This window comes from Meleagris gallopavo, chromosome 1 (assembly GCF_905368555.1).
Source record: "Meleagris gallopavo chromosome 1, MGAL_WU_HG_1.1, whole genome shotgun sequence".
Taxonomy (NCBI): Eukaryota; Metazoa; Chordata; class Aves; order Galliformes; family Phasianidae; genus Meleagris; species Meleagris gallopavo.
In genome coordinates, this window is record NC_139404.1 from 74,427,637 (window position 1) to 74,453,329 (window position 25,693).

A 25,693-nucleotide genomic window follows, 5' to 3' on the forward strand; every position below is an offset into this window, starting at 1 on the left:
CTGTGGGAGACAGAGTCAAAAGCTTTACTAAAATCCACACAGATTGCACCCACACCCTTTCCCTGGTCATAGAAGAATCTGCCTTTCACGAACCCAGGCTGGCTAAAGCAGCACATGCACATGCCACATGACTGCACCCAAGATGAGCTGCTCCAAGGCCTTCCCCAATGCTGAGGTCAGGCTGACAGGTCTGAAGTTCCCCAGATCCTCCTTCTAACCTTTGTTGTAGATGGGTGTAACATTAGCAAGTCTCTAGTTGTCTTCCAATGGGCCTTCCCAATGGGCCAGGGAACTGATAAATGATGGAAAGCAGCCTAGCAATCACCTCCACCAGCTTCCTCAGTAACGTTGAGTGAATCCCATTCTGCCCCACAGACTTGTGACAGCTCAGGTGCAGTTACAGGTCACTGTTTCCTCTTGAATTATGGAGGGCTTATTCTGCTCCTCATCCCAGTCTTCCAGCTCAGGGGGCTGAGAACACTGAGAATAACTGGCCTGACTATTAAAGACAGAAGTAAAGAAGGTATTGAGAACCTCAGCCTTTTTCTCATCCTCAGTGGCAACATTCCCTGTCACATCCAATAAAGGTGGGAAATTTTCCTTGGCTCATTTCTTGCTGTTAACAAAAAAAAAAAAAAAAAAAAAAAAAAAAAAAAAAAAAAGTTTTCAAAATATATTATCTTCAACAACGGTGGTCAGACTATGATGGAGGGCTGGAACACCTCTCCTACAAAGAGAGGCTGAGGGAGCTGGGCTTGTTCAGCCTAGTAAAGAGAAGGCTCTAGGGAGACCGCATTGTGCCTTCCGGTGCTTAAAAAGAGCTTTTAATGAGGAAAGATACTGACTTTTTATACAGTCTGAAAGTGATAGGACAAGGTAGATTGATTTTAAACTAAAAGAGGGGAGACTCAGATTAGAATGTTAGGTGGAAGTTTTTTTTCCACTCAGAGCGTGGTAAAGCACTGGAACAAGTAGCCCAGGGAAGTTTGGATGCCCCATCTCTGGAGGTATTCAAGGCCTGACTGGATGAGTGCCTGATTTAGTGGATGGCAACACTGCCCAACACAGAGAGGTTGAAACTTGATAATCTCTAAAGTCTATTCCAACCTAAACCATTGTACTCTAACTTAAATTCTATGAAGGTAAGCAAAAAGAGTTGAAAATGGGGGGTGGGAGGGGAAAAAGTATTTAAGTGCTTTTTCCTTCTTGGCTTTTCAAATACCACATTTTTGCTGCTTTTTTTTCCTCCTTTCAAGAACATCTTGGCAATTTTCTGTTCCAGCTGCAGCAAGCAAGAAGCTACAGAAGCACCTTTGATGCTGACAGAAATTATGAGCCAATAAAAACAGATATGTACAAGTTCAGTACCTGCTGACAAACCAGCCACAGTGTAATTATGAAAATTGGATTTTTTTTTTTTTTGCCAAAGGAAAGGATTACAGGATTTACAGAAGCAAAAGAAATAGTTAAGTTTAAAACCAGCGTGCTACAACAGTGTTCCCAGTTGATTGCTGGAGTCTGTTTATTTTCACTACAGATTTTCACCACTTTCATACAGTGACTCTGCATTTTTTCATCTCCATTGACCACAAGTCCAGTTCAGGTTTGTTATTGAACTGAAACTCGTTTACAAAGCACATAATGGATGTCACAATGTAAACATTTCTCTTTTTTTCCCCACATTTTTTTTGTAAACGAGCAAAGTCTATCCTGCTTTTAAACACAGGATCAAGATGCTGCGCAAGTTGCAGAATGAAAGGAACTTAACCAAGCCACATTATGTAATACAGTCTGAACAGATACAGTCTCTATTACCACCTCAAGGATCTCAACTTAGAACTATATTCTACATAGCAGATACCTATCACATACTAACAGTCTTCAAGCTACAGCCTTTGCAAACAATACCCTTTAAGAGTACTTACAGAAACAAGCAAATGAAAGAAGCTTAAAGAAAGCCTAGAGCTCTAAGGACTGCAATAGAATGAATGGGCAAGTACAATACCATCCACAAAGCATGACTTTAGCCAATACTGCCACCAAAAGGACAACAAAGTCTTGATGTTATTTCTCTACACTTCAATTTAAACAGTATAGCAGTGCTGGTAACCCCAGTCTCACCCTTAACTTCAAGGAGACTGCAAAAATTACAGTGTCATTACATCAACAAAGTTCTACTTGCTGCTGTTTTATCTATTTAAAAAAATGATTTAAACTGCAACTCCAACAGGCAACTTACTATTATTATACATCTGCGAAGATATACAATATATGAATACACTGTAATGTATTCCTCTATGCTACTACTGCATTTACAGGATTGTGATTTACTATTTTTCCCAAAGCTTGGAAATACCAGCTACAGTTCTCTGGTTCATCTTTAGGCTCATCTGGTTCTTCATGGGATGACATTACTTACTAATTATTCTATAGTATTAAAAATGATAGTATTAATACTGCATAGGCAGAAGTAAGGCAGTAACTATTGCACTACCATATTCTCCAAAGGTTTCATCTTCATGAAATTATCGTAGTAAATTATCCAAATTAAAAACTCGGTAACTAAATTCAAATGTGAACTTCAAATACTCAAGACAGCAAATTTCACTCACTTCACAGAAAACCATCTACATCTTCTGCTTTGCCACTGTTTAATGGTCTTGTTTTCTTCCCTACAATTACACAGAATACTGTGTAGTAGAATACTGAGCCAGAGCCTACCATTTTTACCAAAACCAGTACTCTTGCTAATTTCTGAGCTTCTTTTCTCCATCTAGTTATTTTAGAGGTCTGTACATATTTTCATGTAATACCAGAAACAGATATAATACTGCTGCCCATCTGGATCACCTACTAAGACAAGTACTATTTCTCTAATATCTATCATAAACATATACATGGATGTACATGATACAAAACCTGAAGAGCAACCTAAAACTGGAATTAATAATATAAACTGCACAATAATTGTATTCTGGTAGACAAAACACTAAATTTATAACAAATTATCAATCAGATAGAATTGATAAGTGGTCTTTACAACAGAGAAAATACTAAAAAGCGAAACAAAACTTTCCTTTCAAGCTAAGACTAATACCCAAAAAGTATAAAATACAAAAAAGTGGGACAAAGATTCCTGTTATAGGAGAATTTCCATATGGTTTAGAAACAGAATTTGCTGAAAAGCAGTGAACTTTTCCAAAACATACTGAGGATAACTCTGCCATCTTACAGAAAGTAAGCATTCTTAATTAGTATTACAACTGAATACGCAAATCAATTGATTGAAGATTACTAGTGCTTTTGTAGCAATTATCAAGATTGGAAATTTTCAAAATACTGGTTACATAGAGCCAGTAAAATAATAATTCTTTTTTTTTTATTAAAATCTGATTAACTTGTCCTGAGGTTTTTTCATCCCACCAACTAGTCCTGATGCTTGTATTTGCTCTATAATCTAACCAAGCTTGTATTCTGCAACACTAAATTGCTTTAATCTGCTTAGCACTTTGCATACACTTATATCTGAAACAGAAAAGCCTGCATGCTTTTACAGCCTTCCTATCTTATTTGGAGACAAGTCATTACAGCTTAAATTCCAGGTAACAAAAGACTTCTTTTGCAAATTGTATTATGATGCAAAGTAAAAGCTAATTCCCAGGAAATTCTAAGTTTGTCTTTGGAATAAATTCTAAAGGAAGTTCGGAAATTCTGACTTGCACTTGATTCTACTATAATTATGAGCAGAGATAACCTCAATCTCAGAACGTCTCCTTTAGAGCACAAGAATTAGAAAAGGCACTGAGGAAATAAAAGAAATGGAACACATCAGTGGACTGCCACAGACAGAAACTATACACTCCAGTCTTAAGAAACTCTTAAGAAAGAAGCAGTAACATATTTATTGATATAACACAGTGATTTAACAAAGCTGAGTTGTAAATAAGACAGTGACTTAACAAGATTCAAGATAGCAAAGTACATTTGATTATTTACTGCACAGAAGACGGTTAAACACATTCACCCAGGAGACCCTACCATTGAGCCACACAGTGGTTCAGAGTAGAACCCCTTGCTTTCTAAACTTCTTGAACCACAGAGGTAAGCTGTTCAGGCACAGCCAAATCCAGTCCTGCTCCCAAACTTAATGGCTTATTGTCTGAGAGATTATATGTGCAGATATAAGATACAGTCTTAGCAAAGCTTATGAATCTTAAAGCTATTAGTCACTTACCAAGTACCTATATTTGCAAGGCAGCTTGATGTTAAGGCACAAGGGATCTCTGCACCTCTCAGAATGGTTTCCCTTCTCAACAGGGGATCCTGTCATACAGCTAACTATCGTGCAAGAAAACTCAAGCAGCTCTCAGCTGCTCACTATTTATGGGGAAAGATGATTGACTCAGTCATATTGTTTAGTTTGGCCAAAAGAGGAAGCACACCATCACAGGGTGTGGGAAGTACAAAGACTAATTAAATTTAAATAGCAAATTTTGAATTTTCTTATCCTTTGGGAAGCTTATAAAAGGAATGGCTGCACGTTTAACATTTCTCATGTAGATATCTATATGAGTGCTCAAACTAAAGAGCACACTAAAGAGTCACTAATTGCAGGGCTTTAAAGAACTAAGCATATCAATCTAGAATCTCTAATAAGGAAATATAAATAACAGAACTTTCCCTATTGACTTTCCTTAGCTTTCTACCTACACAAAACAGAACATCAAGATTTGCACAAAGCTGTTTTCCTTTGTCATATAGTTATGTATGAGGCTGCTGAATCGTGGCCTGAACCTCTGATTAATCACCTGAGGCGAGCAATGAGTCAGCCCTGGGAGTACAGGTGAAGGCAATTCACCTGTACTGCAGAAAGGGGTGGAGCCTGGCTCCACCTCTCCTAGATCCATTTAAAAGCTGACTGCCAGTGGGGAAGGCTCTCTTCTAGAGATCCACTCTACTGGAGTTTTCCTTGCAAGCCCAGGTTATGGGTGAGTGTACCTATCATTTCTGTTTCCTGCTTTGGTATAATAATGTCATAGTCAAGCTCTCTGTTATACTGTAACATTGGTATATTCATCAATTGTACAGTTATGAAGTTTACCTTCTATCTGTAATTCTTCTTAAATTCTTAGAATTTACCTAGTTAGATAAGAGATGTCAAGCACAAGAATAATTCTGTTCTTCTCCTTGTAAAGTTGGGATCACAGAGGATTTAAATCTGTACATATCAGAATGTGTTCAAGAAGTGTTTAGATGTTGTACTGGTGGATATGGTTTAGTAGGAAATATTGTTGATAGGGGGACAGTTGGAAAGGATTATCTTAAAGGTCTTTTTCAAGCTTATTGATTCTATGATTCCATGCCACAGTTCTGTACACGTACAACTGACTGTTGTATATGAAAGAATGAAATGCCAGAAGGCAGGTAATAGGTAAGAACAAGGACAACACAAGGCATGCTTAAGGTTCAGTTTACATATACTCCAGGTAAATCATCTACAGATCAATGAAAAGCAAAAGTAAATGTATCTACAGAGAATCAGCTACTCTTCTACATGCTCTTTATTTTTGACAGTGACCCCATAATTAGGAAAAAAATCCCACAAAGAGTTGCATACAGAATTTCTTTGTCAACCAAAGTCCAAATCATCATGCACCAAGAACCTATATTTTTTGTTCAAATACACATTTTGTTTTAATAAATCAACAGAAGGTATTACTTGAGATTTCAGAAGATTTTTGCCAGTCATAATGTTGTAATGTGATGGAAAGTACAGTAATAACTGCAGAGTGGCACAATCTTAGGCTACAGTAAATGAGAATAAGCCCAGATGCAGCAACCACGGACACATAAGACACAAACAAAGGAGAAAAAAAAAAAAACTGCTTACCTTTGCATGACTTCTGGCATGCAGGGATCTCTAGAAAGATGCCCTCGCCTCTGCTGCCAACCTTAAATGAGGTCTGGAAGGCGGTAGATCCTGGTTGCACCTTTTTCAGTCACTCAGGTGCATTGCAACTCCCCTGGGTTGGCCCTGCATTCCCACCAAGTACTCAGTCACTGTTTCAGGCTGTGACTTAGCATTTCTGCTGTATCAGTTTTCATGACTGCATTCAAAGACTAAAAGCTATCTCTTAAAAGCTTAGTTTATGCAGCCCTACAATAGCATGAGTTCAAATATGTTTTTTCAAGTATATTTCTACTTCAGATCATTGTTTTGAAGTATTCTCTGTGAGCTTAAAACCGAAGAACCTCAATAACCTCAATTAATCCCACCAAGGAAGCAAAAGTATTCTTTAATTTTAAACTGTTCCATCACAACAGAGAAAGATGATTTATACTCTTAAAAATAAGTAGCACAGGGTATTTAAAAATATCTTTCCTATCTCTAAAGCAAAGACATGATTTCCTGGTGCACTTCTCCTGATGCAGATTTTTATAAGCACAGCATGCAGGCTTTTGTTCACTGCTGCCAAAAATGCATAGCTAATGGTGGTAACTATGTTGAAAAATATTTTGTAGCCGGGAATTTGCTCTCTGAAAGTGTTACTGTGTTCTTTGTATCAGTGCAGTTTCCATGGAAATAAATAGGAGGCATTACTTTTGGAGTAACCTATGTATCATAACATTATAGAATTGTTTGAGTCAGAAAGGACCTTTAAAGGTAATCTAGTCCAACTCCCCAGAAATGGACAGGAACATCTATAGCTACCTCAAGTTTCTCAGGGCCCTGCCCAGCCTGACCTTTTGTATCCCATGAGACAGAGCACCACCACCTCCCTGGGCAACCTGTTCCAGTGCTTCACTTCCCTTGTTGTTAAAAAACTTTTTCTTACCTAAGTAGATGGAGAACTAAGCAAAAATGCATTCAAACACTCTAACTAAAGATAGCAACTGAGAATGGGGCTACCTCTGCGTTCCTGGGAAACTGCATATGATTAGGCCAGCTAGAGTACTTTTAATATATCCATGTTTACAAAAAGATGCCAAGGTATAGTGCTGTGGGGTCAGATGTGACTGAACAATTCCAGTAAAAGAAAAAAGTCATCACTGGATTTACAGTTTACATCTATTATAAAATTTCCTAGCTCCAGCTGCCTTATCCACAACCCTAAAAATAATTAGAAGTCTTAAGTACCTACTAATTCCAGAACCAATCATTCATTCAGCTTACTTCTAGCTAAAAAATAAAAAATGAAGATGCATAAATATAGCAGATTTTTATTTTTGTAGCCCAACTGACAGACTAGTAACAGGTTACATAGATTTGATGGAATGCCCAACAACCTTAGCTGTATCATACCTTAACTCTAAACTAGGTGGCCAATTCTACAGAAAAGGGGGTGAAAACACAAATTAACTTTTGTTGTGCTTGTAAAAGTTAACTGATATTTTCTTATTTTCTTTTCTCTCTTTATCCTCTCTTTTTTGCCCTTCCTCTCCCATGGCCACTTAGGGAGGCTCACAGAACCCACATGTAGAGACAAAAAATTAAATCTAAGCACTGTTCTAACACTTTCTACTGCAATTAATGTATTAATCTAATTTTAAAAAACCTTAAGTTTTTCAAAAAACTTGTTCAACTTCCCAGGATGGTTATACTTCATATAGTATTTAGTCTATACTATCAGTCTTCTTAGATGCTGACCATATCGTCAGTTAGATGTCCTGACAAGATATTAGCTCCATCTTCAGTTCAAAGAATTATATGAGAATAATTGGGTGCTTAAGCAAAACTAAAATAAGAATGTGCCAGGAATGATGTCAGTAAGAGGCTATAGTCCACCAAACTATTTTTATCTTGCACCTCATAGAATCACAGAATCCTCAGAGTTGGAAGGGAGCTTTTAAAGGTCATCTAGTCCAACTCCCCTGCATTGAACATAGACATGCACAGCTCAGTCAGGTTGCGCAGGGCCTGGTCCAGCCTTGCCTTGAAAGTTTCTATGGATATGACATCAACCACATTTCTGGGAAACCTGATCCAGTGCATCCCCACCCTCATTGTTAAAGACTTTTTCCTTATATCCAACCTAAATCTACCATCTTTGTGCTTGAAACCATTTCCCCTTGTTCTATCACCACAAACCCTGCCAAAGAGTCTGGCCCCTTTCTTTCCTGTAGCTCCCCTTTAGTTATTGAAAGGCCACTATCAGGTCAACTCAGAGCCTTCTCTTCTCCAGGCTGAAGAGCCCATCTCTCATTGCTTCCTATGGCTTCCTCCAGTCACATCTTGACTCAATGCATGAATTTGAGACTAGACTGCTGCTACACTGTATGACATCATCCAGACTCTATAGCTTGCAATGGATGCTGATGATTATTAGGTGGCATGGTACCATACAACAAACACATGAGACTTCTTTTTTAAAGGCTCTGACCTGCTAGATTGTTGTGGTTTAACCTAACAAGCAGCTAAGCACCACACAGTCATCTGCTCACTCCCTCCCTTCCCAGGGATGTGTATGGGTTGTCTGACCGCCTGAAGGTAACCTTCAGGCCTACATGCCTGAACTGAAACAATGCTCAGTGTCACAAGCACGGCTGCAGCACAGTAACCATACTGAAGATAAAAACCTAAATGGAAAACAAAGCATACATGCACAGAAATCACACTGAAACATTGAAGGAACTTATGTGGCCAAGGTTGTGTTTTTATAAGAGTAATGAGACACTAGCAATAAGCTGTGGATTGGTTGCCCCCCTTGTGCTGCACCATGCATTACTGCATAAGCCATGTGTAGAGTGCATGACCCAGCTCAGGGTATAAAGATATCCAAAGGAGGACAGGAGGGTGAGGAAACTTAGGCAGAAGACATCACTGCCTCTGCGGGGATGCCTGCAAGATCCTGAGCCTACCAATCCTGCACCTAATCCAATCCAAGATGTGCTGCCTAATCATACTTCTGGGATCTCTTGGTGGATCAGTATGTATGCAATAAAGCACTTAAATGCTTGCTTTGGATGATTGCATGCGTGAACATGTGTTTTGTGTGGATGTCTCATCCCCAGTTCCAAACACCCTGACACAATGGGATGGAGGAGAGAATCAGGAGGAAAAACTAGAACTCATAGGTTGAAAAAGAAACTAAGACAGAAAAGGAAAAAAAGAATTGACGATTACATATATAGATACTGTGTCAGGGACCTAAAAGCCCCTGACTAAAGAAGGATCCTGGGATGGAACAAAGTATTCTGACACCTATAAGGAAACTGATACTTGTGGCTGTAGCTGCAAATATCCTTTTTTGTAGAGAGAGCTGACCCTGATAGTTTATTTTGTTTTCACAAAGACTCATTTTGCAAGAAGGTGCTCCTCTTGGGCTCTGTATCACACTGGCCACACAGGTACAGCATAAAAGTGGGGGAAAAAAAAAAAAAAAAAACCCTGCAGACCCTGGGGAGAATAAAAGCAGGAGAGAGGTTGTGGTGTGCAAGAGAGAAAAAGGGCACATTGAAGCAGAGGATACCCTCCAGGTACTACCTACTGAATCTACCACCCGCTTGTTCCTTCTCTCTCGTTTTCGGCTGTTTGCTGTCTCTCAAGGGTCAGTAAGTAATAATGCACTTGCTTAGAGAGTTTCTGCTTCCTGCTTATGGGGATTACCAAAAAATGAATGTCTGTGTCACATCAGCCTCACTACATGAGAGTGTACTAATAACTATTCTGTACAGCATAAAATGGAAATGATAGGGGAAACCAAGCAAAGACAGAAACTGCAGCACTTTTAAGATATCACAGCAAAAAAAGAGATCAACCCCAGATCCTTTTCCTACATGCAGCCACTCTGCCCAAAGCCTGTATCGATGCATCGGTTGCATTTTTGTAACTGAAATGTGGGACCCAGCGCTTGGTCTTGCTAGAGCTTATAAAATCATAGGATCAATGCCATACTCTTAAGACTGAGTCACTAGCCACTGTGTGGCATCACCTGCAATGACAATTTACAGAAGAGTAAAAGCAAGCTTCAACATTTATTTTTCTTAGCCTCATCTAGTATGTTCTTCACCTTTTCCAGCTGCCCAAAGGAAATTCGTTCCTTTCACAGACCATAGTCTCTCATTATTCATCCCCAAATGTACAACAGCACACGTTCCTTGCCTACAGTTGTTTTTACAAGTTTAATATACGCAGCAGAAAAGCAGGCAACGGTTCTTGGCAAGTCAAGACTATTATCTTTCAGCTGGACCCATTGTTGGGACTCCCTGCAGCCTTCAGTGTGGAATATATGACATGACAGAACATGTGACTAAAAAAAGTCTCTCCTGTCTCTCTCCCTTCCTTTCACAGAAGGTCCAGAAGCTGATTCCTCTCTGTCAGAAACACAGTGAAAGGCAGGAAACACTGCACAGTCCAACCACTTGCCAGGCAAAGCTATGCTCCCAAAGAAGAATACAAAAACACAAAGAAGTAGCTCTGCAGCTCATCCATAGCAAACATAAGGCTAACAGTCTGTTTTTCCAAGCTAATTTGTAAGTGTACACTTGCATAAAACAACATAATTAACGAAAGGGTTAACGAAAGTGGTCCATAGACTTAATATTTTGTACCAGGCCAATAGCAGGGTCTTCCTTGGTTCCTTTCCCTCCAAATGTCAGAGACAGGTAAGAAAGCAGAGGAAAAACAATGTTAGCAGACAATTAAAATTACTGTCTTCTCCCATTACATTTGCTCTGTTACTTGGCAGCACTTCAATGCAACTGCATGAGCAACTATTTTACTCTGAACTCTCTCATCTTTTGTGCCAAGAAATTAACGGATTACAACAAGATTTCATAAGGGCTCGGTCTTAGTCAAATTCATCTCCCTTTAATGTTAATGTAAGCAGCATTAAAAATTAGATTAACTTATTGTGAGTATCCTTCACAGAGATCTTTCCTACTTGAGGTAACTGGATGTATGCCAAAATAAAAGTTCCAGAGCAAATCTAGAGAGGTGAAGAAAGGTAAAGTGAACCTCCTTGCCTTTTGGACTAAACTCAAATCAAAAACAATTTTTCAAGAGGACAGAAATAAGGGCTTGATGGAAAAAAAGAAAAAGAAGTTGTGTCAAATCCCACCTCACTTTGAACAAAAGGAACAAGTCTAAACACCGGTCTCCAGATCATAATACACTGACTCCATGCAGATATGAATTTAAATATTGACAACAGGTAAAATATTAAAACAGACTAACAGAAACTGAAGGAAAAAAAGAAATTTAGGGAAAGATACACATCAATTTGTGTGCCAAATTAAATCAGAACTATAGTTTAATCCTTCCTTTCGTATTTAGGCATGCTATCACCCCCAAGACACCTGATTAAATGTTTACAGCAACAAGAACTGATTAACCAAGACCTCTCCTGCTGAACTCTCCTCCATTAGTCCCACTTTCTGATTGGTCTCATCATTACTTCTAGTATGTTTGACTACTGCTATAATAACAACAACAACAAAATCACATATAAACAAACAACAAAACACTCAGTGTTCATTGTACTTTCAAGACTAAAACACACCACACCAATGCTGGGAGTGTGCTGCAGAAACAGCAAACAAGCCAGCATGTGACGAGGACTTCCACCAAACATGTGGAAAAGAATTACAGAACAGTAACATTTCCAGTGTTCAAAAACTTCATACAAACTACTGCAACTGTATACAAAAAAGAGATTGGTTATTAACAAATATTCACAAAACTTGACCAACATAAATGTTTGAATTATACTACACTTGGTTTTAAATGAATGCTTTCCTTCAGTATGCATCACTGTATCATGTACAGTAGCTATTGGAATTCCCCAGTACTGGTCTCATTTAACACTGTCATCAATGCCTGGATGAAGGTCCTCAGCAAGTTTGCTAATGATACTCTGGGAGGAGTGGTTGACATACCAGAAGGTTGTGCTGCCATTCAGCAAGACCTGGTTAGTCTGCAAAGTTGGATGGATAATAACCTGGTGAGGTTCAACAAGAGCAAGTGTAGAGTCCTACACCTGGGGGGAATAACCACACATATCAGTACAGATTAGGCAGTGACTTGCTGGAGAGGAGCTTTGCAGAGAAGAAACTGGGGGTCCTGCTGGACAAGAGGTTGACCATGAACCTGCAGTGCCCTAGTGGACAAGAAGGCCAATGGTATCCTGGGATGCATCAAGTGTGGCCAGCAGGTCAAGGGAAGTTGATCCTTCCCCTCTACTTTTCCTGGGAAGGCCATATCTAAAGTACTGCGTCCAGTTCTGGGCTCCCCAATTCAAGGAAGACAGGCAACTTCGAGTCCAGCAGAGAGCTACAAAGATGATTACAGGCTTGGAGCACCTCCCTCTTGAGGAAAGGCTGAGACCTGGGACTGGAGATCTTAACAATGCTTACAAAAAAAATAAAAAAAATCTTACAAAAAAATCTAAAGAGCAAGTGCCAACTGGATGGGGCCAGACTCTTTTCAGTGGTGCTCAGTGACACAACAAGGGGCAACCGGCACAAACTGGAACTCAGGAAGTTCCATATCAACATGACAAATTACTTCTTTGAGGGCACCAAAGCACTGGAACAGGTTACCCAAAGAGGTTGTGGAGTCTCCTGCCTGGACACCTTCCTGTGGAACTCACTCTAGGGAACAAGGGAATCTAGTTTAGCAGGTAGTTTCCATTAGATGATCTCCAGAGATCCCTTCCAACCCCCAAGATTCTTCAGTTCTGTGTTGGTTTCAATCCTTCATAACTTCAGCTGCACTTTCTTTATACAAAGCAAAGCAATAAGCTTCATTCACAGAAGGCTACATTTTTAACACAAAATGCACAACAAAGGTGATTTGGGGATAAGTACACATAAAACTTTGCAAAATAAAGTTAGCTGAACATTGTTGGTAGAACTTCCTTTCACTGAACTGCAAATGGAGTTGTGTGGGGGAAAAAAAAAAAAACAATAGACAAGACAAAAAAGAAAACTACATTTGCAGAAAACGTATTGAAATCAGCAAATTTAGCAATTAGCAACTTTAGAAATCAGGAAATCTAAACAGAAAATCTTCTTGTCCATGCTTAACACAAGTTCTACATATAGCTGCAATCACTATAGAAAACACCATAGTGTTCATCACCATACTGCCATAAGCACTCAAGGAGACAAGCATTCACTACTGAACTGCAAAAGACTAGGTAGTTGTGTTAGTATCAGACTATCCAAGGCTGCCCCTCCATCTTTGCCCTTCTGCAGCCATATTAATTTAGAAATTAGTAATAACTAAACTACACAGAGGTTACACAGTGCAACCCCTGAGTACAGATAAAACTCTATCAATTACATTATTTTTCCTATGAGTTCTTCCCCATAGTCTCCCAAACTCAGGATTCCTTCAACTTCAAGCTCTGCCTCCTTCAATCCTTCAGGTCAAATGACTTTTATAGTAAACTTGCTAGACCCCAGAAAACCAACATACAGAAAGCCCATGGAACCCTTTACTCTCTAGGATTTGATCTTCTACTCTCTAGGGATTTGATCTCAGTTTCCTAGTACAAAGTCACAAGCTTTTATGCTAAGGCTCCTTCAAACCTGTATCGTATAACATCATTTTTTCTTCTTCCTCCTTGTTCAGTTTACCATCTCATTCTTTCTCCCCCTTAGCCTACTGACTTCTCCCTTCTCCCCCTCGAGTTCCTTCTCAAGTCTAGCCCAGCCACCTCCACATACATACCACATAAGGAAGAGCTCTCATGGTCCTGTGTCTGCAGCTCTCATGGTTCTGTGAATGGGTGAGGTTTACATAGTTCATCATACCTTATTATGAGAATACACACACCAGTCCAAGCAGTCATAAATCAGCGAAGTCTATACTCAGCAGACGGTCCTATTTTAACAACATCACTATAACCACTAACGCTTAGTTCCCACAGTTCAGCTGATTACTAGAGACATCCAGTGACTCAAACTCAGAAATACAATCAGCTTTTTACTAGTTAATGTAGTTTGCTTCCTTTTTTTTGGATTTAAATAGTTTATGGAAATAAACACAATAGCTCTTAGTTACTTCCAACCTCAGAAATACCAGGCATTAGAACAGCATGACAGAGTTTGTATTATAACAGAATTTGGACAGTAACAGGAAAAACTTTCAAAAGAACTTAAGAAAAAAAATTCCATTGTACATTTTGAAACTAAGATCAGTTTTTAATGTTATCACTTCAGTGTTATCACAGATAAGAGAATTCATGCTGGAACAAACCTGAAGTCACCTAATCAAACTGCTGTTCAATACAGGGTCAGCTATGAGGCATAACAAAACGATCATGATATCTTAGACAACATCGACACTCATAATTAACCATCTACTCTTCTCAAGAGAGATTAACAGGAACGCTCATCTCTCCACTGAGCAGCTTGAAAAGATCACTAAGATTTAGTCCAACATTGACCGATGCCTCTGACCACTCAGCGCAACATCTACTTGAAATCTTTCTTGAAAAGTTCCTGGGACTCAACTGCCTCCCTGGGACCCTGTTCCAATACCTCACCATTCTTTCTGAGAAGAAATTTTTCCTAATATCCAACCTCAACATTCTTCCCAGAGGCAATTTAAGGCCATTACCTCTAGTCCTACCGCTAGTTACTCGGGAAGTCGACCCCCCGCCACACTACATACTCCTTTCAAGTAGCTGTAGAGAGCAATAGGGTCTCCCCTGAGTCTCCTTTTTTCCAAACTAAGCAATCTCAGATCCCTCAGCCACTCTTCGTAAGATTTCTGTTCCAGACCCTTCACCAGTTTTGTTGCCCTTCTTTGTACATGCACCAGAACCTCAATGTCCTTGTAGTGAGGGACCCAAAACTCAACACAGCACTCAAGAGGCAGCCTCACCAGTGCAGGGTACAGTGCAACATTCATCTCTCTAGTCCTGCTGACTGCCCTATTTCATTTATAAGCTAGGATGCCATTGGCATCTGGGCATACTGCTGTCTCACGTTCAGCCAGTTGTCAACTAACAACCCCAGATCCTTTTCCTACATGCAGCCACTCTGCCCAAAGCCTGTATCGATGCATCGGTTGCATTTTTGTAACTGAAATGTGGGACCCAGCGCTTGGTCTTGCTAGAGCTTATAAAATCTTCCAACTCAGGGATCTCAGATCCCTGAGGATAACTGGCCTGACTATTAAAGACAGAAGAAAAGAAGGCATTGGGAAGCGTTGAGAAGATCAGCCTTTCCCTCATTCTCAGTGACAACATTTCCCATTGCATCTAATAAAGGCAAAAGATTCTCCTTGGCCCTCCTATTGTTATTAATTAAAAATGCTTTACAAATATATTATCTTTAACAATAGTGTCCAGACTGTGTTCTTGTTGGGCTTTTGCCTTTCTAATTTTTCCTCTGCATACCCTCACAACATCCTTGTACTTTTCTCGAGTTGCCTGACCCTTCTTCCAAAGATCATGAACTCTCTTTTTTGCCCTAGAGTATCAGCGAAAGCTCCCAATTAACCAGGCCAGTCTTCTACCCTGACGGCTCATCTTCTGGCACAGGGAGACAGTCTGTTCCAGAACCTTTAAGATTTTTTTTCTTGAGCAATGTCCTGCACTCCTGGACCGACTCCTTTGACCTTCAGGGCTATCAAGGGATTCACCCAACCAACACCCTAAACAGTCCGAAGTCCACTCTCTGGAAGTCCAGGTAGCAGTTTTGCTGACCTCCCTCCTGACTTAATAGCTCTTAAAGAGCACTGAAGAGAGAACAAGTTGCAGAAATCTTTCTCCTAGGTCTCTAACTTGTCCTAATCAAAATGAACAGCAGAGGCTGACTTCAACCAACACCTCGAGTTCAATGTAAAATGTTCAAAAAGCCCATTCCTCCTCTCTATGTCACTTTAGCTTCTTCAATCCAAATAGGAGCAGCTTTGTTTTTATTTCATCCCTAGTCTAACAAAAAAATTCTTTCAGTTCTACAACAGTAAACTTATCATTTTGATGCTCTGACTTCTTGTTACATCTCTCCAAAGTCTTAATTTCTCACACACAGTTGATGTCCAAAAACTACCCAGATGTGTGGTAAATCTTGATATCATGACAGAACTCACTTTCTAGTAAAATAACAAGTTTATGAAAGACATCAGCCTCACTACATGAGAGTGTACTAATAGCTATTCTGTACAGCATAAAATGGAAATGATAGGAGAAACCAAGCAAAGACAGAAACTGCAGCACTTTTAAGATACCACAGCAAAAAAGAGATACAATTTTCCCATCCTCGTTGATTATAGTCCAAGCTATTCTAATCTAAAATCTTGGAAAACTGTAATCTATATCTTTTCATCAGTCTCAGCACCACAAGAAAAACCACATATGTGAAGCCAGATCTGTTGAGGTCTTGTTTTCTTTTCAAAAATATTAAATAAAATTTATTTTTATTTTCCTGTCTGTGTCTATAGCTGAGGTACTTTAATTCTTCTCAGAGAAGAAGTTGTTAAATCTCCATTCTTCTGGCAATGAAGAAGAGAAAGCTGCTCTCCTAAAAAGCATTTTCTAAAATGTTTCAGCTGCCACCTAGTGTTAAAATTAATGTAAAAGCTAGCCAAGATGAAGACCGAAATACATGAGTTAAAAAATTATTTATTATGGTGTCCTCTTAGTCGCCATAAATTTAAAAAAATAAAAAGTCAAATTTTTAAAAGCACTGTAGGCAAATCTTGGTATGCTGTGATTCTTCTCTGTAGCACTGTTGTTGGCTTTTTGTTTTTTGTTTTTATTTTTTTTAAATCAACTTCAGACCTCTGTTCCTAAGAAAACTGGAAAGAGAGCCCAAGGAAAAGTTCTGCTAGGTGGTGAAGAAAGAAATGATCAGAATTTTAAAAGAGAAAAGAATTTATCATCTATTTCCACAGCCCAAGCTGTAAGATACGCAAACATTAAAACTAAAGCAGAACTACAGAGACAATTCACTGTATTTTAAATAATCTTTTTATATAAAAACATAACTGAGAAACCTTATTCTCCTCCACAACTCCTACATGTGAATTTTAATGAGAGTTTAACTAGCATACGGAACTAGAGAAGCCTTCCCTGAAGGGCATAAAGTCCTCTTCCAGCAAGTGAAGTGAACTCCTGAACGCCAATAACAAAGTTAACATACCAAAAAGCAAGACTCCTAAGAGTATTCGGTACAGAGTTAAGAAAGAGAAGTGCTCTAAAAAGAAAAAATAAACTATCAAGATAAGCTATCCAGTGGGGCTAAAACTGGAAAACCCAAATTAGGTTTTAGTTACTGGAAAAAAAGTCACTATCACATCAAGATATCATTCACATGAAACAGAAGTGAGGACAGGGTACAGAGGAGCACAACATGGATTCTGACACTGTACAGTGCTGCCAGGAAAGCCAAAGCTCAACTGCGTTTGAAACTGGCAAGGGACATCACAGGCAACAAGAAAAGCTACCTCAGCAGTAAAATAAACAAGGGAAACATGGGCCTGTTGAGGGGCAAACGGTGCAATATCAGCAGATACAGATAAGGCTAAGGTTCTTAATGTCTTTTTTGCCTCAGCCTTCTCAGGAAAAGTCTCAGGTCCTGTTTCTGGAGATAGGGCTCAAGGTGCAGAAGAACCACGACTGAGTCACAGATCTGTAACAGCACACACACACACCTCAACCCAGAGAAGTACCTGAAAGCAGACAGGATGTGCTCTAGGATGCTTAAAGAATAGGTTGATGTACTAGCAAGACTGTTCACTACTGTGTTTGAAACCTTTCAGAGATCACGGTAGGCCTCACATGACTGGAGAAAAGCAAATATTTCATATGCTTTCAAACAGGGAAAAAAGGACAATCTAGCTAAGTCGTTGGGTCAACTTCACTTTGGTACCTGCAAAAAAATCACGAATTCACAGAATCATGATGTTTGGAAGCAGCCTCTCAAGATCATTTAGTCCAGACTCTTTACTCATGCTGGGTCAGCTGCAACGGGTTGCAAAGGACTGTGACCAACTGGGTTTTACGCATTGACCAAGATTTGCCCCTTGAGTCTTCTCTGCTCCAGGCTGAACAGTCACAGCACTCCCAGCCTCTCCTCATACAAAAGATGCCCTAGTCCCTTTATTGTTTTTGTGAAGCTTTTCTGGATGAGTTCCAATATGTCCATATCTTTCTTTTACTGAGGAACAGTACTTCAGAGGTAGCCTCACCCTGCTGAGCAGAGGACTGTCTTCCTTGAGCTGTTGACAACGCTGCTCTCCCTAATGTAGCCCTTTTCGCTGCTGGACTTCTTTGCCACAAGCATGTGTGGCTGGTCAACTTGTTGCCAGCCAAGACCTCACAGTTCATTTCTACAGAACTGTTTTCCAGATGTTTGGCCCACAGCGGGTACTGGTACGTGAAGAAGGTACTCCTGAAGCACATTTCTGGGCTTCGAAGATGATGGTGAATTGAAACAGTGAACAATGGTATTTCATACAGTATGAACCTAGTTTTGAACCTTTTATGATAAAACTACTGGATTTGTGAACAAAGAGAAAGCACTAGGTATCATCTCTCTCAGTTGCAGCAAGTCCTTCAATACTTCCCCACAGTAACTGTGTACCATTACAGTCTGGATGAGTCGACAACTAGGTAAGAGAAAAGCTGACTGGGATGCTGGGCTCAAAAAGCAGTGACTGAAGCATCATACTCAATCCAGAGGCCAGTGAAAATAAAGTACCAGGGAAGCCTATCTTGAGATTTGTCCTTCTTAGGCTCTGGAGAGGGTGACAATACTAGGGGATGCAGTGAATGTGCTCCAGAGCATGGCTACTATTTTGAGAGTGCTAGATATACCAGAGAAATGGGCCATCAGGAAAAGGCTTCTGCTGAAAAGGATCAGGACAACTAAGGTGCAGATGGAATTAAACTTAGCAAGAAACATGAAAAATAACAAGAAGGGATTCTTTAGACACACTGGGCAGAAGAGACAGGCAAAGGAGAGCATACCCCCGATAAACAACAATGGAGAACTAGCTTTATCAGACATGGAAAAGGCTGAGTGTTTAACAAGATCACTGTCTCGGTCTTTGCTGCCGGTCAGGTTTCCCATGCCCTACTTCACCAAGAACAAAAAGCTCATTCGTGTTTCGGTCACTACACCCAAGACAGTTTCCAACCACCACTTCTCCCACCATTCCTTCTCTGCTCATAAACAGCAGATCCAGCGCCATGCTTCCCCTGGTAGGCTCTCTCATCAGCTGCATCAGGAAGTTATCTTCCACATACTCCAGTAACCTCCTTGACTGCTCTACACACTCAAAATACTCATAAGCAGAGAGACACCCCACTGCCCCTCCTTCCTCGCGTATCCCTTAGAGCCCTCCATTGCAGCACTCCAGCCATGAAAACAATCCCACCATGTTCCAGTGATGGCAAGTAGGTCATAGTTCTCCTGTCAGACCACTGCTTCTGGCCCTTTCTGTTGTCCATGCTGTGTGCACTGGTATAGATGCACTTCAGTTGGACTACTGGTCTCACCCCTGACCCTGGAATGCTGCCCCTAGGCTCATCTCTAGCAAGCCATTTTATCTCCTTACCCCTTCAAACCTAGTTTAAAGCCTCTCAATGTGCCCTGACAACTCTGAGCCAGAATCCATTTCCCCCTTTGACTAAGATTGTCCCCACCCATTGCTAGTGGGTCTGGTGCCAAATTATTCGTCCCATGATCAAAAAAAAACAAAATGCTTCCAATGGAACCAGCCTCTTAGCCATATGTTTATCAGGTGGGTCTTCCTGCTCCTCTTAGTTTCTTTTCCTACTACCAAAGGAATGGAGGTTACCACCACCCAAGCTCCTGCTCCATAAACTAACTGCCCCAATGCCCTGAAGTCCCACGTGAAAGCCCTCTGGCTCCTCCCTGCAACTTCACCACTGTCTTCCTGAAATACTAGGACCTGCACCAGATTAGGAAGCTTCTGACTGACATCCCTGACCCGGGCACCACAGAGGCAGGAAACTTCCCTGGAAGGTCCAGTCAGCATACCAGGCTGTACTCAGTTCCCCTCAGAAGGGAGTCTCCTATGACCATTACCCTTCTTTTGTTCTTGACAGAGACTGTCTTGAGGCATGGGGTTGACTGTCTCATTCTAGACAGCCCTCTGGATGAACTTTTTTCAATTTCTTCACTTACCTGTCTTTCTTGCCCCAGGGCCTCATATCTGTTATACAAAGAAAGCTGGGGAGGTGAGGTAAGGCCAGGAGGAGGGTCATCTGCCATCCTAACAGGAACCTGCTTCCATTCATCATCTCCCAGGTCCCCCCCCCCCTGCACTGCTGCAGTAAGGTAGGGGATCCACTGCTACTTGTGGAGTGTTCCCTAGTGCCTCTCTTGCAGGGATGCAAATGATGCTGCAGTAGTTCTATTCTGACCCCATTGTCTTCTCGTGCAGCTTTATTAATAATGAGCTTTATTAATAAAAAAATAAAACACACATGCCTTAAACCAAAATTGCCAGAATTTCCACAACTCCATTACAGAAAAGGCCCAGGGTGTAAGAACTGCAGCTTGAACACCACAGGTCTAAAAGTTTGAAAGGGAAAGATCTGGAGGCAGAAACTATATTAGCTCCATCAGTTTTCGTTCCTGGAGTTCAGTAAACGCAAGATGGAAACAAAAGACAGAGAAAGAAGTCCGACAGCCCACCGGGACTATGCCAGTCTCCCTCACCAAGCCTGCTCTCCGTGCAACTGGCTCCCCACAGCACCCACGACGACCGGCTTTCCCACACTTTAGACTCGACCAGAAAAGTCATAGGAGTCAGGCGAGTTGCCCATTGACTGTAAAGAGAGAAACATCACTCCCATTTTTGAGAAAAGAATACCCAGGTAACTGCTGATCCTCACGTCTGTGCCTGGGAAGATAATTGAAGTGATTCTCCTGGATGGCTTTGTCAAGGCATGTGCAAGACAAGGATCTGAGATTTATACATGTTCAGTCTCATTAAGTGGTTTCAGATTTGCTGTTCTCTTACAGTGGCAGTGGGGGGGGAGGGGATTTTGTTCTTCTAGCTCCTACCTAGAGGTCCACAGAATCACAGAACAGTAGGGATTAGAAGGGACCTTGAAGGACTTTTTTACAGAAAGGGTTGTTAAGCACTGGAATACACTCCCCAGGGAGGTGGTTGAGTCACCATCCCCGGATGTCTTTAAAAACCATTTGGATGTGGTGCTCAGGAACATGATTTAGCAGAGGGTTGTTAGGGTACTATGGTTAGGTCACGGTTGGACTTGATGATCTTATAGCTCTTTTCCAACCTGATCGATTCTATAATTCTATGATTCTACACTGCTCTCCAACAGGTCAGTTCTCAACCTACCTGAGGTTGTTCTTGCCCAGATGCAAGACTCTACACTTGCCCTTGTTGTATTTCATTAAATTTTTCCCTACTCAACTCTCCAGCGTGTGCAGGTTTCGCTGGATGGCAGCACAGCCTTCTGGAGCGTCAGCTACTCCTCACAGTTTTGTGTCATCAGCAAACTTGCTGACCATGCATTCTACCCCTCATCTAAGTCACTGACGAATATACTAAATAGCACCAGTCCCAGTACTGATCCCTGAGGGACCCCACTAGACAAAGGCCTCCAACTAGACTCCTCCCTATTGACCACAACTCTCTTCTTCTGTTCAGCCAGTTCACAATCCACCTCACTACCAATTGTCCTGACCACACTTCTTAGTTTAGCTGCAAGGACGTTGTGGGAGACAGTGTAAAATGCTTTACTGAAATCAAGATAGACCACATCCACTGCTTTACTATCATGTACCCACCTGGTTATGTCTTCATAAAAGGCTATCAGGTTGGTCAAGCATAGCTTCCCCTTGGTGAAGCCATGCTGAGTACCTCTAATGACCCTCTTTTCCTTGATATGTCTAGAGACAGAGCCAAGGATAAGTCATTTCATCACCTTTCCACGGATGGAGGTGAGGCTGATCGGCCTACAGTTACCCAGGTCCTTCTTCTTGCCCAGTTTTGAAGACTGGAGTGACATTTGCTTTCCTCCAGTCCTCAGGCATCTCTCCCATTCCCCGTGACTTACCAAAGATGATGAAAAGCAGACTAGCAATAACTTCTGACAGCTCCCTCAGCACCTGCGGGTGCATCCCATCAGGCTCCATGGATTTATGGATGTCCAGATTGCTTAACTGGTTCATAACCCAGTCCTCATCAACTGAGGCAACCTCCGACTTTATCCTGGCTTCTTCTCAGGGGTATAGGGCTCATCAGGACAGCTTCCAGCAGTATAGACAGAGACAAAGAAAGCGTTCAGTAACTCCGCCTTCATTGCATCTTCTGTCACCAGGGCACCCACCTCATTCATTAGTGGGCCTATATTGCCTCTAGTCTAGTGTTAGTTATATCTGCAATGTATTTAAAGAATCCTTTTTTGTTGTCCTTGACCCCTCTCGCAAGGTTTAATTCTAAGGGGGCCTTAGCTTTCCTAGCTGCCTCCCTACATCTTCTGATAACAATCTTATATTCCTCCCAAGTGGCCAGCCCCTCCTTCCATGACGTGTAAACTCTCCTCTTCCATTTAAGCTTGCCCAGCAGTTCCCTGTTTAACCACGCAGGTCTCCTGCCTCCCTTTCTCGACTTCCTACCTGCTGGGATGCTCTGATTTTGAGATTGAATGAGTTCAGGTATGTGAGTTTCCCAGATGTGAGAGATAAGAAGCCTGTCTGCCAGTAAAGACTGAGGCAAAGAACTCACTGGGTACCTGAGCCTTCTCCATGTCTGTTACTGCCAGTTCTCCATTCTCATTTATCAGAGAGTTACACTCTCTTTGGTCTGCCTTTTCCGATCAATGTACCTACAGAATCCATTCTTGTTTTTTTTAAATCCCTCACCAACTGCAGTTCCACCTGCATTTTGGCTTTCCTGATCCCACCTCTGCACCTCCAGGCAATCTCCCTGTATTCTTCCCAAGTGACATGTTCTTGTTTCCATTTGTACATATCCATTTCCCTCAGTTTGACCAGCAGGTCCTTGCTGAGCCATTCTAGTTTCTTGCCTCCCCTACTTGTTTTCTCATACTGGGGGTCAGAGAGTTTTGGTGTTCTCCTTAAAGATTTGCCAGCTTCACTCCACTCCTTTGTCTCTAAGGGCAGCTTCCCAGGGATCTCCCTAAGTAATTCCTTAAATAGCTTGAATTTTGCTCTCCTGAATTTCAGGGTGCTGACTCTGCTTTTTGCCAGGCCCATCCTCCTCTAGATCACAGACTCCTCCAGAGCACAGTTATTACAGCCCAGAGAACCCCCAATCTTAACCTCTTTATTGACCTCATCTCTGTTGGTGAGTACCAGATACAGAAACATTTCTCCTCTGGTTGGTTTGTCTAATACCTGGACCAGGAAGATATTGTCAATATTCTCCAGGAGTCTACCAGATTGCTTGTGGCACACCATTTTGCTTTCCACTTGGTTGAAATCCCCGAACAAGATGAGAGCCTGTGAGCACAACACTGCAATCGAAGCAAGGCGGCTTCATGCAAAGGCTCCCTGTGAACAGGCAGCCTGTAGTACACCCCAACAGTCAGATATCCCTTATTATTATATCCTCCCAATCCTCCTGCTTATTACTCAGACTGTGCGCAATGGTGTAGAGGCACTTTAGCCACGCTGTTAGCAATGTTATCTTCTCTGAGGAGTACTCATCAGAACCTTTGGGATGACCGAGCATTTCCCCCCACACACACTTTTCTAAAGTGACAGCATTCCCTGGCCCTTTCCTATAACAAAGAACTCCACCTCCTGCCCCCCCACTGAATCTAGTTTAAAAGCCGTGGTAATTAGTCCAGCCAGCTTGCTTCTCAGAACACTTTTGCCCCACCAGTCCCCACATGCTCAGTTTCTCAAAAGGTCTGTCCAAGGTCATAGAACCCTAAGCCCTGATAATGACACTATCCATATAGCCAGTAATTTACCTGACACACTCTCCTCCTTCTTTCCAGTTTCCAATCATGTGGACAGAAGAGAACACTACTTGCACTCTTGATCCCTTCAATGTCATTCCAAGGGATGTAAAGTCTCTTTTAATGTTCTGCAGTTCTACTGCCACAGCCTCCTGAGACCCAACTTGAATGAGAACAAATGGATAGTAGTCATCCATTTCATCAGATACGGTAGCCTCATCTTGACATCTCTAACATGCACCCTGACAGACAGCAAATCTTGCTGGAGAGACTATCTTGCAGCAAATGGGGGTTTCAGAGCCCCTCAGCATGGAGTCTTCAATTACTAAGACTCTATGCATTTTTTTGGTGGTGCTAGTTCTGATGTGGTCCCTTAGTAGGTCCTGCTTAACAGGCTTGTTGTTTCCTAGGTTTTGACTGCTTTCCACACTCTTTCCTTTTTTCTTTCCCAGAGCCTGGTATATGTTGCTCAGGGGCATATGTGAATTTGAGGGAGATGCCTCCTTCTGCTCCAAGCAGAGATGAGAGTCCAGCATGTTACTGTGACATTTCTCCTCAGTGGGACGCTGGCTTAGCTTCTTCCCCTTGCAGAGACTTAGGACAGGGCTATTGGTCAGCACAGGTCAGATTTCCTCCTATTCATCTCCTTCTCCAATTCTCAGATCCATTTTAGCCCAGTAATTCCATCTTGCAGCTCGGCCATCCGCTGAAGAAGTTTATTGAGAAGGGTGCATCCCACCCATGACAATCCTCTGGAAGTCTCCTGAGGGACTTCCAGATTCCAGAGTTCTCCACAGCTGAAGGTCCCTATTAGGTCCATCTATGTGCATGCATTAGCCCTGAAGGGCTGTGGCTCTACTGGGTTTCTGACTCAGCCCAGCTGCTGTGGTGGGTGGTCATGTTTGTTCTAATAATGTCATTACCTAAATTTAAGACTTCGCATCAAGATCCAGACTTCAAATCAAGAAAAGATTTACTGACACAAACTTTAAGAGCAGCAGTAATCCAGCAGGGTCAAATCAAATCACTGCCTGGAACACAACAGTCTGATGTAATACTTGGCTTTGAATTGATCTCATGACTCTCAGTTACACATAGAGAAACAGTCACCCACATTACACATCTACTTTTGTTCAGCATTTTTGTGAAATCTGTCAAAAAAATTCAATACTGTTCACAGCACTGTCAGCAGTAAGCATTACATCACAGTAAGCAGCCTGTCTCAAAGAAGCACAGTTAAATAAATATTTAGGAGGGCAAATGATAAATGGAGTTTTAAAAACAGAGAATTATGTTTATATATATTTCATAGGAATGTCAAAGTTTCTAAAGTAGAGTAAACCAAAGTTCAGGAAGTACAGAAGTTTTAAAATCACTTTTTGCTGAGCTACACACCTCCATGGTGGTGCTGCTGCTCTGTGCACATTCTCAGCACTACTGCTGCATAGGCATGCTCAGATACTACAACCATCACATGTACTATTATTTAGAAATCTCCTGTCCACTGTATTGACTGTTCCACAACAGTGGGGGCCTGCAGCATGTTCTCCTTTTTCCTGACACTCCCATCGTGCAGTTCCGGTGCTCTATACCTCTGTTTTTGCTGACAAAGAAACATGGATCCAGTGTGATTGAGCAGCCTTCCCTTCACATGACTCCACATACATTCTTAAAATACCAGAAGTTCACTGGTTCCCTGAGAAGAAATGTACAGGCACATTGGCCAGACTGGAGCAAAATTAATGTTCACATCCTGCAAGCTCTCCACTTGAAACACAGGACTGTGTGCTGTCTTGAAATGCTAA

General features: G+C 41.4%; 1 protein-coding gene across 4 annotated transcripts in view; it reads right to left on the bottom strand.

The window, feature by feature from the left end:
- TSPAN9 (tetraspanin 9) overlaps positions 1-25,693 on the bottom strand; it is a 159,494-nt gene that overhangs the window by 117,662 nt on the left and 16,139 nt on the right. The window lies entirely within an intron of this gene.